Source organism: Hermetia illucens, chromosome 6 (assembly GCF_905115235.1).
Source record: "Hermetia illucens chromosome 6, iHerIll2.2.curated.20191125, whole genome shotgun sequence".
Taxonomy (NCBI): domain Eukaryota; kingdom Metazoa; phylum Arthropoda; class Insecta; order Diptera; family Stratiomyidae; genus Hermetia; species Hermetia illucens.
In genome coordinates this window covers 99,694,228-99,707,609 of record NC_051854.1, presented here as the reverse complement: position 1 = coordinate 99,707,609, position 13,382 = coordinate 99,694,228, and the positions used below count along the sequence as shown (strand labels likewise).

The window sequence follows — 13,382 nt, the reverse complement described above, 5'->3', positions numbered from 1 at the left end:
AGCAGTTCCTAGAAGTGAAATCTCTGACAGTTGAATCAACAGTCTTAGTGACAGCCGTTCTGTGCTCGAAGAATTCCCCAAGTGTTTTTGCTTTCTCAGCATCACTGCAGACTCGCACTTTGTTTTGGGTTAGAACAAAGTTGCAGGCTTTGTATTTCCCGGTTAGCCTGTTGATATTTTCGAACATATTAGCTCCAGGCTTAATGTCTGCAAGTTTGCGGGTCAATTCCTTGCTACGGAAGATCGCCACCATACCATGGATTAGCGTACTGAGACAGTTAATCCGGGAGAGTAATGCTTTATATTCCGTATTTATTTTATTCCCGTGCTCGTGAAATTTGCGCTTCAGATTACGCCTCCAAATCTGGCTAACTTTCAAGTTGACCATTATCTCATGTGGAAGAGAATTGAATTCAAACTCATCGACTTTTATCAGCTTAGAATTCCTGCGTGTAGCAGTGTTAATTGCGTCAGACGCCAAGTTAATAGCCTCGTCGATTTCTTTGTCCGACAGATTGCGCTTATTTGAGAGCTTTTTCAAGTTGAGTTTTGGTGCTAACTCAGCCCTGAATTTATCCCAGTCAGTGTGGGCGAAAGACCTAATTGTGGTCATTACTCTCTTTTTCAGAGAAAGAGGTGAGGACAGTTTGAGATTGACCGCGAAATGGTCGGACATGCCTGGTAAGGTATCGCACGATATTACCTGAGAGCTTTGCTTCATTTCCATTGACAGAAGGAAGTAGTCTAATATAGATTGATTACTGGGCCTTGACGGAGAATTTGGCAAGACCATCACGAGATTGGTAGGCGAGAAAGGGTCGTGGATCCATTTGAGCAGGGTTTTCCCATTACAGTTCGTGGCCGTGTCGCCCCAGTGAGTGTGCCTGGAGTTCAAATCGCCTCCAAAGACAAGGTAATTAGATTTCAACTGGAGATCGCTCAAGACTTTTAAGTCATGGCCCAGTTCCTCATTTCTAGATTGGCACCTAATATAAACGGAGACAATGAGAATCCGTTTATTGCCAGCCGTTTTAATAAAAGCCACCGCAGCAGAACAGGTTAGCAGGTTGTCTATGGCGACTTCCTCGAATTCATAATCTTTTTAGATTAATAGCGCAGAGCCGGTGTTGTTATCGTCCCGGATGGTATTATATCCGGTGAAGTTCATGTTATGCCTGCTTTTAAGATGGGTCTCCGAAACGCAATAAATGTCTGCTTTCAGAGAGTCGATCAACACCTGGGCAGTGGCACGTTTGGCGTGAGATACAAGGGACGCGGAGTTAAAAGTAACGATACTTAACTCCATAAATTAAGAATAAGTTTAATGGCAGCGAATTGCCGTTGTTCATTCGTGCTGGCTGAGGTGAGGGCTCCAACCAATTCACGGAATGCAGCCGGCTGGTTTGGGAGAGACTTTGTTGGAGGTGGAAGTGCAGGGGCCACGCGGGGCAGTGATTGTTTCATGGCTTGGGCGTAAGATATGCCTGGTTTGGCCAAACTTTACGACAGTGTTTGGTCTGCTGTGCTTCTTTAGATTTGCGGATTTTGGCAGCTTCTTTTCAGGCCAGCATATCTTTATATGCTGGGCAACCGCGGAAGCTGGCGGGATGTCCGACTTTGCCACAATTGCAGCATTGCGGCACCTCCGTTGAGGGGTGTGGGCAGTCGCCACGCGGATGTTTTGTGTTGCACTTAACGCACCGATGTACAATTGTACAATTTTGAGCAACGTGCCCAAAATTTTGACAATTGAAACATTGAATCTGTCCCAACGGTCTTATTTTTTCTAAGGTAACCTTCTGGTGTAGAATGTATTTCACCTTGAAGGCGTCGTTGAGCTCTTCAGAGGGCTCGAAGGTCACTATAAAAAGTCCCGATTGAGACTTCATTGGGAGAGAAGGATTCCCCTTATGTAGAGCTTTGTCCTGATTTGTCAGGAAGTTGGCTACAGACCGGATTTTAAGCTGCGGATGCTCAGCTTTGAGCTCCGCCAGAATTTCTACAGCATCGGTTTCCCGATGTAATCCTCGAATAATGAGGGATTGCGTCCTCCGGGATTGAGGGGCGTTTAAGCCTTGCTCTTTGATGAGAGCGAAGATTTTGCCGTAATCCCCGATGGATTCTGCGAAAATGAGGGTCTTATCCACCCTCGTGTTCTTGAACGTTGCCTTTATCCCTTTTGCCTTAAGGGACTTTAGCAGAACAGGAATATTTAATGAGTATCCGGTAATTACCGGTATCTTTTGCTTCTTTGGTTTCTGAGCGGGGGTTGGGGTAATATTTGCCACCAGCCCTTGTGCACGGAATTTAGTTTACGCAACTCCCGTCGTGGTTGAAAATGTGCAAGACTTTTTCATCTCCTTAAAATTTCAAACAATGTGGTGGGAGTTGAATCTGTTGTGTATAGTCTCCTTTGCGAAAGCAATACCACGAAATATCAAAGGCAACTTTCTTCCTCGTAAGGCTAACAAAGAAAGACACAGTTAAGGGCCATGCTGTAACCATCGTCATTGCCTAAACAGCGACACCAACAAGGGTACTTATTTCCATTGGTTTACCTAATCAACTGAACTGAATTCAGTAGCAACCATGCACGCATAATCATCTCATTGCCAAAATACATAACAGTTCCATGAACAAATTCTGTCATTGACCTTCGTCATCAAATTAATATTTATCTATTGTCGTCTAATCTGAGATCATTCCAAGAATGCTATTCAAATAGATTGACAATACTTGTTTGTACACCCGATTCCACATCACCCTAGTCTATGGGGCCAAAAAGATCCCCGGGGGTTTGCTCAGTTTATTTTTTCCATGTTGTGTTTGTTTTTTTGCAAATTCAGTTTTACCAATCAACATATCGATCTTTGAGAGCGTGAAGTGTGGATCGGCACGATCAAACGTTCATTAACCATTTCATTTATTAATCTCAGCAAGAACTCGCTTTCTCTATAAATAGAGCCAAGCTAAACTAGCCCAGGCCGGGTTATGAGTATATTTTGAATTTATTCTTATTGAAACATAAATGGGAGAACACGATCGGCACTCCTTTGAGAATAGATATTATTTTCATGCATTTAGATACCTGCAAGACTAATGGAATCAGAGCTGAATGAAGATCAGCAAAGGATTCGCGAAAGAATTTAATTTATACAACAAGATTAGCGCAATATCCACCTCAATTAAATTTAAAAAAATTAGAAACAGAAGTAAAGATACAAAATAGCCACAATAACAATCTCCGATCTTTCTTCCACTCAACACACTTAGATCATGTGCGTATATCTAGTCACACGAATGCATCCTTTTGTTACGTCGTGGATTTCTCGTGGATTTCAAATTGGCACATTGCCCAGGTTTTCTTTCTTATATTCGCAAACCAGGTGAAAAGTGAAATGAACTTAAAGTGGTGAAGCCAACAAATAACCACACTAAAGGGGGAAAACAACGTATATACAGGAGTATCACCGCATTGAACCCCTGCCAGTCAGGCGCAAAATCACCAAAAGAAATGGAATTATTATTGAAATTGCCAAATAGTCCGTCCAGTCACTCTCTATGGTTCTGAGTGTTGGCCGACCATAAAAGACAATGAACGGCGTCTTGCGGTAATGGAGGCGAAGATGCTACGTTGGACTAGTGGCGTCACACGTTTAGATCACATCCGAAATGAGGATATCCGCGATCGTTATGGGGTTGCACCGATCGTGGAAAAGTTGCGAGAGAGGCGTCTTCGATGGTATGGTCACGCAATTCGTGCAAACGAGAATTCACTTGCTAAGATTGATCTGAACATCGAAGTCGATAGTAAACGACCGAAAGGTAGACCTAAACAACGGTGGCTTGATACGCTAGATGGAGATTTGAAAGCCTCGAGATTGCAGACCAGATCAGGCATTCGATAGAGCCGAATGGCGAAACCGATCACGACGAGCCGACCCCGCTTGTGAACGGGACAAAGGCTGAAGAAAAACAAGAAGGAGTCGGGCTCACAATTGATAGGGCCTAAAGGAATAAAGAATCCTCAATTTGTAAAAATTAGAACTACTTAACTGTGTGAGGGTAAACCATTTTTATTTTTCGACGTAGTCTCCTCCACGATTAATTCCATTAATTTTGCAACCCCAACTGCTGAGGCGTGAGCTGGTACGTTGTCGTGATAGAAAAGGACTTTCTTGCGGGCCAGGGGCCAAGTCCACGGAACAGTCTTCGCCTTTTTTGGCCCAGATTCCCACTTGATCACCCATTGTTTAGATTGTTCCTTGGTCTCACGAGTATATTGGTGGATCCAAGTTTCATCCACAGTGACAAAACGACGCTTAAGGTCCTGCGAATTCTTCTGGAACAGCTGCAAGTCGTCCTTGCAATATTTCACACCATTTCGTTTTTGGTGAAGCATGAGCAATCGCGGCGCTCATCCAAACGTATATGCAAAATATGATGTACCCGTTCATTCGAGATGCCCGAAGCACTAGTAATCTCACGCACTTTCGCTCTTCTGTCATCCATTACCCTATCATGGATATTATCAATGATTTCCACCCTTCCACGTTGCCCATGCCCTTGCTAATGAAACCCCACACAAATTAAGAAACCCTCCTAGCAGCCAAAGAGCTGATTAGGTTTTAAAGAACTTCACCATCCTCTTATAAACTAGGGACAGAAAACCTGTCTGGCAATAAATGTTTCAGGGAACATCATGGTATCTTACAAGGGTCATTGCTCAACTAGAAGGCTGGAAGTGTGTAATGGGACGAACAGCACAGCTGGAGAAACTAAACAAGAATGGATGGAAAAAGTCCAAAAGAAACTAAACTGGTCCGAAAGGAATGGTTTCGCAGTTTATGTCACCGATGCAGCAACAACAAAAGAAGCCACGAATTTTACTGTAGTCTCAGCATCTTCCCGTATAAAGGTAGGGTATAGAATGAGGCTCTCTCCGGAACTCATGGGTATCGAACAGGCTACCCTGCTAGCCAAAAATAGGGTTCAGTGGAAAGTAGTCTCAAAATGCCTGCACACTGCTCGAAAACCCAAAAGACCAACCATCCAATCATATGGCAGATCGTCAGCGCAATTGAGAGGTCGAACATCCAAGAGATAAAATGGGTTCCGGCGAAAAATGGAATCTACCAAATAGAATGCCACACTATGCGGCAACAACTACACTTTATATACTAATACGGCACGTTCAAAATAGGATCAACGATCAAGAAATCTTTAGACATAAAGGCAAGGTCTGCTTACTTCTTCCCTATACTGCCCGTGAAACTACCAGAATTCATTGATTCGCAAACCGCTCCCACAATCAAGACCCTCAACAGACTATATTTGGGTCATGTATACTCCAAAAATTTTTTTTTTAGAATTGGTAAACTAAGCAATGACTTATGATATGAGAAGAGTACGCAGGTGTGACACCTGCGTACTCTTCTTATATCAGATCTATGCCCCTTTTAGGAAGACTTATAATTGGAACCAAAATTTCAACTCCGTAAAAACCCTACCAACATCCCACTACTCACATCCAAACGGAACATAATGAATTGTCCTGCACAACATAATCCTCGAAACAAGGAAAGGGAAATGTAATGTGTGTATTACAACGATAATACCAGTTTTTGACAAACACAAAATTACCACATATCCAAGGAGTCTCAGCTATAAAGGGCAAATTGCATATACGACCGAGTAGCAGCTGGCATACATAGACCCAGACCCTAGTCATTTTTCGTCTTCACGTATGATCATCGTAGATCATCGTGGACCAGGGAGCTTAGCTCTTTCTGATGTAGCTTACTAGGACATCATGGGACAACTAAAAGCACAACAATAAATCAATGATTTCTTGAGTAGTAACCTCAACAGGGCGTCTAGAACGTCCAGCGTCACTTCTGCCCGTATAACCATGACAATTTTCAAACCACTTATACAGCTCTAATCAAAGGTGGTCAAAGGGTAGTATAGGTCCCAGGGCGAAACGAGGATTGGTTCCCACGATGGAGCATAAAACCTGGGAAAGGCCTGCTGAACCAACACCAACAGCTCTACTACCAAACCTTATCTCCACCTCCAAGTGGTGACCGCTGGGAGCTCTTTTTTAACGAAAAGCTGCAGACGGAGAAAGATGAAGGCGAGTCCCCCGCGCCTAAAAACGGGACAAATTATACCAACTGGTCCTCCAGGTTGGGGGTTGGGTAGAAGTGACAACCCTACACGGAAAATAACTTGTTACAAAGCCAAAACAGGAGCCTCGGACTGAACGGATAACACAACGGGGAACCCGGCAACGACAAAAGAATAACGATTTGCGCATTTTCTCATGGAACGTGCGCTCCCTGTACAGAGATGAAGCTGCCAAGCAGCTAGCCGATACCCTCTCCCAATATAGGGCTGATGTAACAGCGTTACAGGAGATGCGTTGAACAGGGACCGGTTTCCTGAAGAAGAGTCGCTACACCATATATTAAAGCGACCATCCAGTAAACCATTTGCTCGGAGTAGGTTTCTTAGTCAACCAAAAAATGAAACCTGCCGTTATCGGCTTTGAAAACATAAGCGACCGGCTATGCACTCTGCGTTTGCGAGACAAATTTAGAAATATAAGTCTCATAAACGTTCACGCCCCTACAGAGAAGACTGCAGAGTTTGGGAAGGATATCTTCTATGGGGCAGTTTAGTGAACCCTCAAAGCCTGTCACGTAGCAGTGTCACGCGAAATTGTTGTTGGAAGTACCTGGTTTGCGTGGAAAGCGGTCCACAAACATAGAGACTTATCACGATCTCCGGCGAGCGAAGAAGCGACTTCACAGACGTAAAAAGGAAGCCTGGGAGAACTAACAGGTCTGTGAACTCGAAAATATAGGGGGCAGCCGCACCAGGCGCGCAAGTTTTACCAACGAGTCACCAGGATGAAACCTTACACACCTCAATGTTCATCCTGCCGAGACAAAGAGGGAAATCTAATTTCCGATAGAATGGACGTTATGGATGGAATTACAGCCGAATTGGTTAAATATGAAGGTGACCAATTACACCCATTGGTTCATCAACTTGTCTTCAAGGTCCGGGACAGCGAATCAATGCCCGATGACTGACAACGAGGCGTTGTCTGTCCTATATATAAAAAGGGAGATATCAAGTAGTGCAGCAATTTTAGATGTATCACGTTGCTGAGTACCATCTATAAGATAGTGTAGGTCAGGGTGCCAGACAGCTTTTAGGGATAGAAGTGCAGGAACATTCACCAAAATATAAGGGCCATGAAAAGAGGCATCCGTTTGACGTACGGCAAGGCCCAGGTTGAACGAGTAAGGAAGTGCCGATTGGAAAAGTGAACCAGGCAACTCAAGTAACGCCGGTTCAAAACACAAAAAGGGAGAAACCGGGGAAGAGGCTGCGCGAGAAGTTGAATGACTCAACAGGCCAGCAAACCCCGAAAAGAAAAAAGGACTCAACTCCCAAAAAGGCGGAGTTCATGAAAAGTACGTCTAAAGCTGCTAGTGAAAATACTGCAGTGGCTACCTCGAGAAAAGGGATCGAACCTTCAAAGGCGGATGCGGAAGTTTGGAGGAAGGTAGAACCGCGGAAAAGAAATTATCGGAGGAAGATTAGACCGGAGGTGATTTTCATTTCCAAACGGGGCGAAGGGTCATACGTCGACATTCTCAGGAAAGTGAAGGCAGACCCCGAACTCACCAATTTGGGAGACAACGTCAGCCGCATTAGACGGTCGCAGAAGGGAGATCTTATGTTGGAACTTAAGAAATCCAAGGATGTAACCGCGGACAAATTCTTAAGCCAAATCGGAAAGACTTTAGGGCAGGAAGCCGACATAAGAGCTAGCAGGCTGGAGATCACTATAATCTGCAAAGATATAGATGAAATCACGACGAAGGAGGAGGTTCGCGAAGCGTTGGAGAAACAATTCGATCTTGCCGGACTACAAGAGTCAGTGGTGAAAACGCTAAGGAAAGCCTATGGGGGAACACAAACCGCCATCATCAGCCTACCAGTAGAGAACGCACTCAAACTGTTAGCAGCAGGGAGTGTGAGAATAGACTGGGCTATGTGTCGCCTTAGGGAACAGGTGGCGTTAAAACGGTGCTTTAGATGCCTTGGCTTTGGTCACATTGCGAAGTCATGCACTAACCTCAATGACAGGTCAAAGCAATGCAGGAGATGTGGAGTGGAAGGCCATATCAGCAAGGACTGCGGAGCTGACCCAAATTGTCTACTGTGCAAAGGAAAGCAGGGTGTGGACCATCGGCACATTGCGGGCAGCAACAGGTGCCCGGAATACAGGAGAGCCCTTAGCACAAATCGCAGATGAGGTTGATACAAATCAACCTCAACCACTGCGAGGCGGCGCAGGATCTACTCGCGCAAACCATCCGCGAGAAAAACATCGATGTGGCCATACTAAGTGAACCATACCGAAACCGCGGTGGTAGCGTTTGGGTCAAAGACCAAACGGGCCAAGAAGCGCTGTGGACTTGCGGAGAACAAGCCTTCCAGGAAATAATGGAGCACCCGAAGGAGGGCTTCATCAGAGCGAAGGTGAAGGGCATCCACATCTACAGCTGCTATGCTCCACCCAGCGCTACACTCGCCGAGTATGAGCGAATGCTTGTTGCTCTTGTTTTGGATGCAAGAAGACGTAGGCCGATCATAATAGGAGGCGATTTCAATGCATGGGCTCTTGAATGGGGCAGCCGGTTAACTAATGTCAAGGGACGTGTTCTCCTCGAAGCATTCGCGGAGCTGGACGTGGTACTGGCGAATGTTGGGTCTTCGTACACTTTCCGGGGAAGGGGCCTGGGGTCTGTAGTGGACATGACATACGTGAGTGCCACTTTAGCCAGTAGAATCGTTTGGCATGTCAGTGAGGACTATACTCACAGCGACCACCAGGCAATCTGCATAGAGATCAAGGGCGAATCGAGCTCGAAAAAGAGTTTTCGCAGAATGCCGGGTGGTATGCTTGGCTGGACAGTGAAAGCTTTCGAGGGGGACACGTTTTCCGCTTTGCTCAAATCCGACATATCCCTGAATGGTACGGCTGGAGAGAAAGCCACCCGGATCACTCGATGGGTGACGGAAGCATGCAATGCTACTATGCCCAGAAGGCGATTGCTCCCCAGTAGGCAACCCAACTACTGGTGGAACAATGAAATCGCAAGTTTGCGAGCCGCATGTTTTCGGGCAAGGAGGCTTTACCAGAGGCTCAGGGGAAAACCCGGTGGCGACGGTCGAGAGGAGGCACACAAGCAATTACGTGGCCGCCTAAAGGAAGCCATTCGGAGGAGCAAAAAGAACTGTTTCAAACAGCTGTGCGACCATGCCGACATAAACCCTTGGGGCGAGGCTTACAGAGTGGTGATGAAAAGGCTGCGGAAATCACCCCAGGTGACCTGTCCGCGCCTCCTGAAACACATTGTTACCACTCTGTTCCCTCACCACGAAAATCGGGGAAGGCAAATTTTTGTCCAGCTAAATGACGGCATAATACCGCCTGTAACTGTGGAGGAGTTGCGGGAAATATGTGGTAGGTTCGGTGACAACAAAGCCCCAGGTTTGGATGGCATCCCCAACCGAGCTTTGAAACTGGCAGTGAAGACTAGGCCCGAACTTTTCGCCAACACCTTCGAGGCGTGCCTAAAAGAAGGAATATTCCCTGCCCAGTGGAAAAAACAGAAGTTGGTGCTGCTTCCGAAACCTGGCAAGCCACCTGCAAACCCAGCGTCTTATCGTCCTATCTGCCTGTTGGATACAATGGGGAAGATGATGGAGAGAGTCATCTACAACAGACTCCTGCCCATCGTTGAAGCCAGCAATGGTTTGTCAGAACGCCAGTTTGGTTTCCGACGCGCCCACTCTACGGCGGACGCAATTGGCATGGTGGTAAACCTGGCAAAAGGTGCACTGATTTCTGGCGGCTGCTGTGCCGTGGTGGCGTTGGATGTCAAAAACGCATTCAACTCGGCCAACTGGAATAGAATTAAACGGACGTTGGCTGACATAGGTGTTCCCGGATACTTAGCGAATTTGGTGGAAAACTACCTCTCAGAGAGGACTCTCTGGTACGGGACGGATGAGGGCCCCAAAGAGTACATTGTCACAGCCGGGGTACCACAGGGATCGGTACTTGGCCCCTGTTGTGGAATATCATGTATAATGGGGTGCTTGCTCTTCCCGTCCCAGAGGGGACTACGATTGTCGGCTTTGCTGATGACCTAGCTGTGGTTGTTGCAGCAAAACACCCAGAAGATGTGGAGGTTTAATCAACGGAAACAGTGAGAGCGGTAAAGTCCTGGCTAGAAAAGGCCGGGCTGACCTTGGCGGACGCGAAAACGGAAGCGGTCTTAATAACGAAACGAAGAAAAAATAACACTGAGAAAATGGAGGTCGGCGGACATACGGTCGTATCAAAGCCGGCTGTTAAATACTTGGGGGTAATAATTGACACCAAATTGAGTTTTAGGGAACACCGAGAGTATGCATGCCAAAAGGCAGCCAGTGCCACCACGGCACTTGCAAAAATGTTGCCAAATATTGGTGGGCCGAAACATTGCCGGAGGTTGGTGCTAGCCAGAGTGGTGCGCTCCATCCTGCTCTACTCGTCGCCTGTGTGGGCACAGGCGCTTGCAAACTCTCAGAGACGGAAGCAGATGAACTCGGTTTACCGGCGGATGGCTTTGAGGGTTTGCAGTGCTTTTAGAACCACATCAGATGAGGCAGTGTTGGTGGTGGCAGGCATGATCCCGGTTGACATCCTAGCCAAAGAAATGAGTGTCGTGTACAATGCAAGACATATGGAGGAGCATACACAGCGTAGAAATGCGGCAAGGTCAGAGTCGCTTGATCTCTGGCAACGCAGATGGGACGAGTCTACGAAAGGTCGGTGGACGCACAGGCTCATTCCCAACATTGGGGTGTGGCTTGAGCGAAAACATGGGGAGACCAACTACCACATTACCCAGTTCCTCACGGGACACGGTGGTTGCTACAGGCAGTACCTGCACCGCTTTGGGTTGGATGATTCTCCGAACTGTCCCAAATGCGATGGCATACCGGAGGATCCAGAGCATGTGATGTTTCACTGCCCACGATTTGCGATTGAGAGGAGCTTAAACCAGGTGCTGGGCAGGAACGGGACCCCGGAGAGCTTGGTTACTGAGATGCTGGAGTCCGAGGAGAAGTGGCTTGCGGTTGGCTCCGCAATCATCCAAATGCAGGAGGAGTTGGTGAAGGAACAAAGAAGGAGGAAAGCTACAAACAGGAGAAGGATGAGTGCCTAAGACCAAACCTACCCCGCGAAGTAATACCTCAATGGTGGTCCCGCGGGGCTGGGGCTGGAGAGACCGGGGGTGGTTTTTAGTGGGTGTGCGGATGAAATTTGAGAACTTCAGAAAACTTAAAAGCGAAACCGTATTGCCATAAGCTTTAGGTCTAGGAGGCAAGCTGTGGTTGGAGTCTTTTGGTCAATACCGAGAGGAATGTCTACTTTGAAGACAAGAAGCGCGTGGTCGACCGAGTGGCTAGGCCAGTTTGCGAACTCAACTCATCGATACTGAACTTGATGGTTCGCTCAAAGATCTTGACGAAGGACGAAAGGATGGAGATAGGTTTGCAACTATCGGGATTACGAGGGAGAATCGGTAGAAATGAGCGGCACTGATTCCACTCTAAGAGGTGTTACCTACCGGCGTTCGGCTCTTATGAACCAGCTTCCAACAGCTCATACATGGCCAGACTCAACAGCGCGATCTGCAGAGAGAACCTAGTCAACACAGCGAAAGCTACCCCACAATGAGCATTTGGAGGTACTATGCCCTTTTTGACAGAGATTTCAAAACACAAGGTATATGTTTACTTAGACCTATTTTCTTATATATAGTAATGGCTAAGCTTTGCAGCAAATTTTGAAAAACTCACCCTTTATACTCTATAAATCAGCGAAAAGAACACAAGCTTCCTCCAAACAATACACTTCAACTGAAACAATTCACACTAAACAAAGCAAACTTTGAAACCAATTGAAATTGGAATTTCTTAACCCGAAAATAAATTCTCAATTAACAAACCGCACTAAAATCAACTAAAACTTTTCACACGAATAAACACACATCAATCACTTCAATCAAGCATTCATCCAAGTATAATTTAGAGCACTTTCTTCACTCGCGCTTTTCTCCTCACGGAAAATCAAATTCCATCAGGTGATGAAAGCATCGACACCTGAACTGATTTAATTGAAATTTATGATTCAAATTTCGATGGCAATTAACAGCGCACTTCAGTGGTGGTCGTAGTGTTTTGCATAAAAATTTTCTTGATAAGAGCCACGGTCAGACCCTACGAAAACTCTCAATTTATTGGGGAATTATAGGCATCACTTGGGAGCGTTGATCCACTAATCGGGCGAAGGATGTCTCCGCAAGACACTATTGACTCCAATAGGTGGTTTTATCACTATGCACCAAGTGCACTCCACTTGCACCAAATTTCATTAAAACTCTCTTAGGAAGCGGATCGGTTGCCCACTGATGTATGGGACGCGGCTTGAATTGTTGATAACGTATCTGACGAGGACAGTACCACCGCGAGATAATCTGTTCGAGATGCGGATGCTGCGACGGTCGCGCTTCAAGATTACTTCCCGAGTTTTCTGCTAAAATGAGATCACAACTCGCCGCGGCGCCAATACCGGCGGAGATTTGAGCGATACCAGAACTCAGGAGACAAATCACAAATGCTTGGCTTAAATAGCAAAAATAGATGCAACCGATGACTACCGGCGGCAGCGACAAGAGATACGAAACCGTGCGCCCACAACAACGACAACCACGAAAACACCACCAACAACGGTTGGAAGAACCAACCAAGAGGCTGCTGATGGACTTGGACTCGAAAGACCACAACAACCACGAAGAAAGCCAAGCGACCGTTTGCAGAACCACCATCGGGGCACCTACCACCCCAGCACACAGAAATTTAGACGAGAATCGTGCGAGCAATCTTAGCCACCAGCCAAACTATAACTGACTAAACTGATTCGCGCGAATCGAGTCGCGAAAGCTTATGGATTGAGAAATTGAGATTGGCAACGAGACTTCGCCACCATTGACGGTCTGCCACCTCCTTCTTCTGTTACTCAGGCAGGTTGACGACGCTCGACCACGATGAAACTGAACCAGCACAAACCATGGCACCCAGCCACGATATTTTGCATATGTGAAAAATGCGCGAATTGTGCGCTATGCGTACATATAGAAGCGTATCTGAGATATTTTGTGGTGCTGTAGCTACGGGCAAAGATACTTGGGGGAAAAGTACGAGGACCGGATATCAGTCACTGTACAATTAGCTATCGTTTG

At 46.4% G+C, this 13,382-nt stretch overlaps 1 protein-coding gene across 1 annotated transcript in view; it reads right to left on the bottom strand.

Moving 5' to 3' along the window:
• LOC119658632 (G protein-activated inward rectifier potassium channel 3) overlaps positions 1–13,113 on the bottom strand; it is a 263,585-nt gene extending 250,472 nt beyond the window's left edge. Inside the window, exon 1 of the mRNA XM_038066146.1 lies at positions 11,941–13,113. The gene's annotated coding sequence lies outside the window, so the exon portion shown is untranslated. The remainder of the gene's footprint in view (positions 1–11,940) is intronic.
• Between the last annotated feature and the right edge of the window lie 269 nt (positions 13,114–13,382).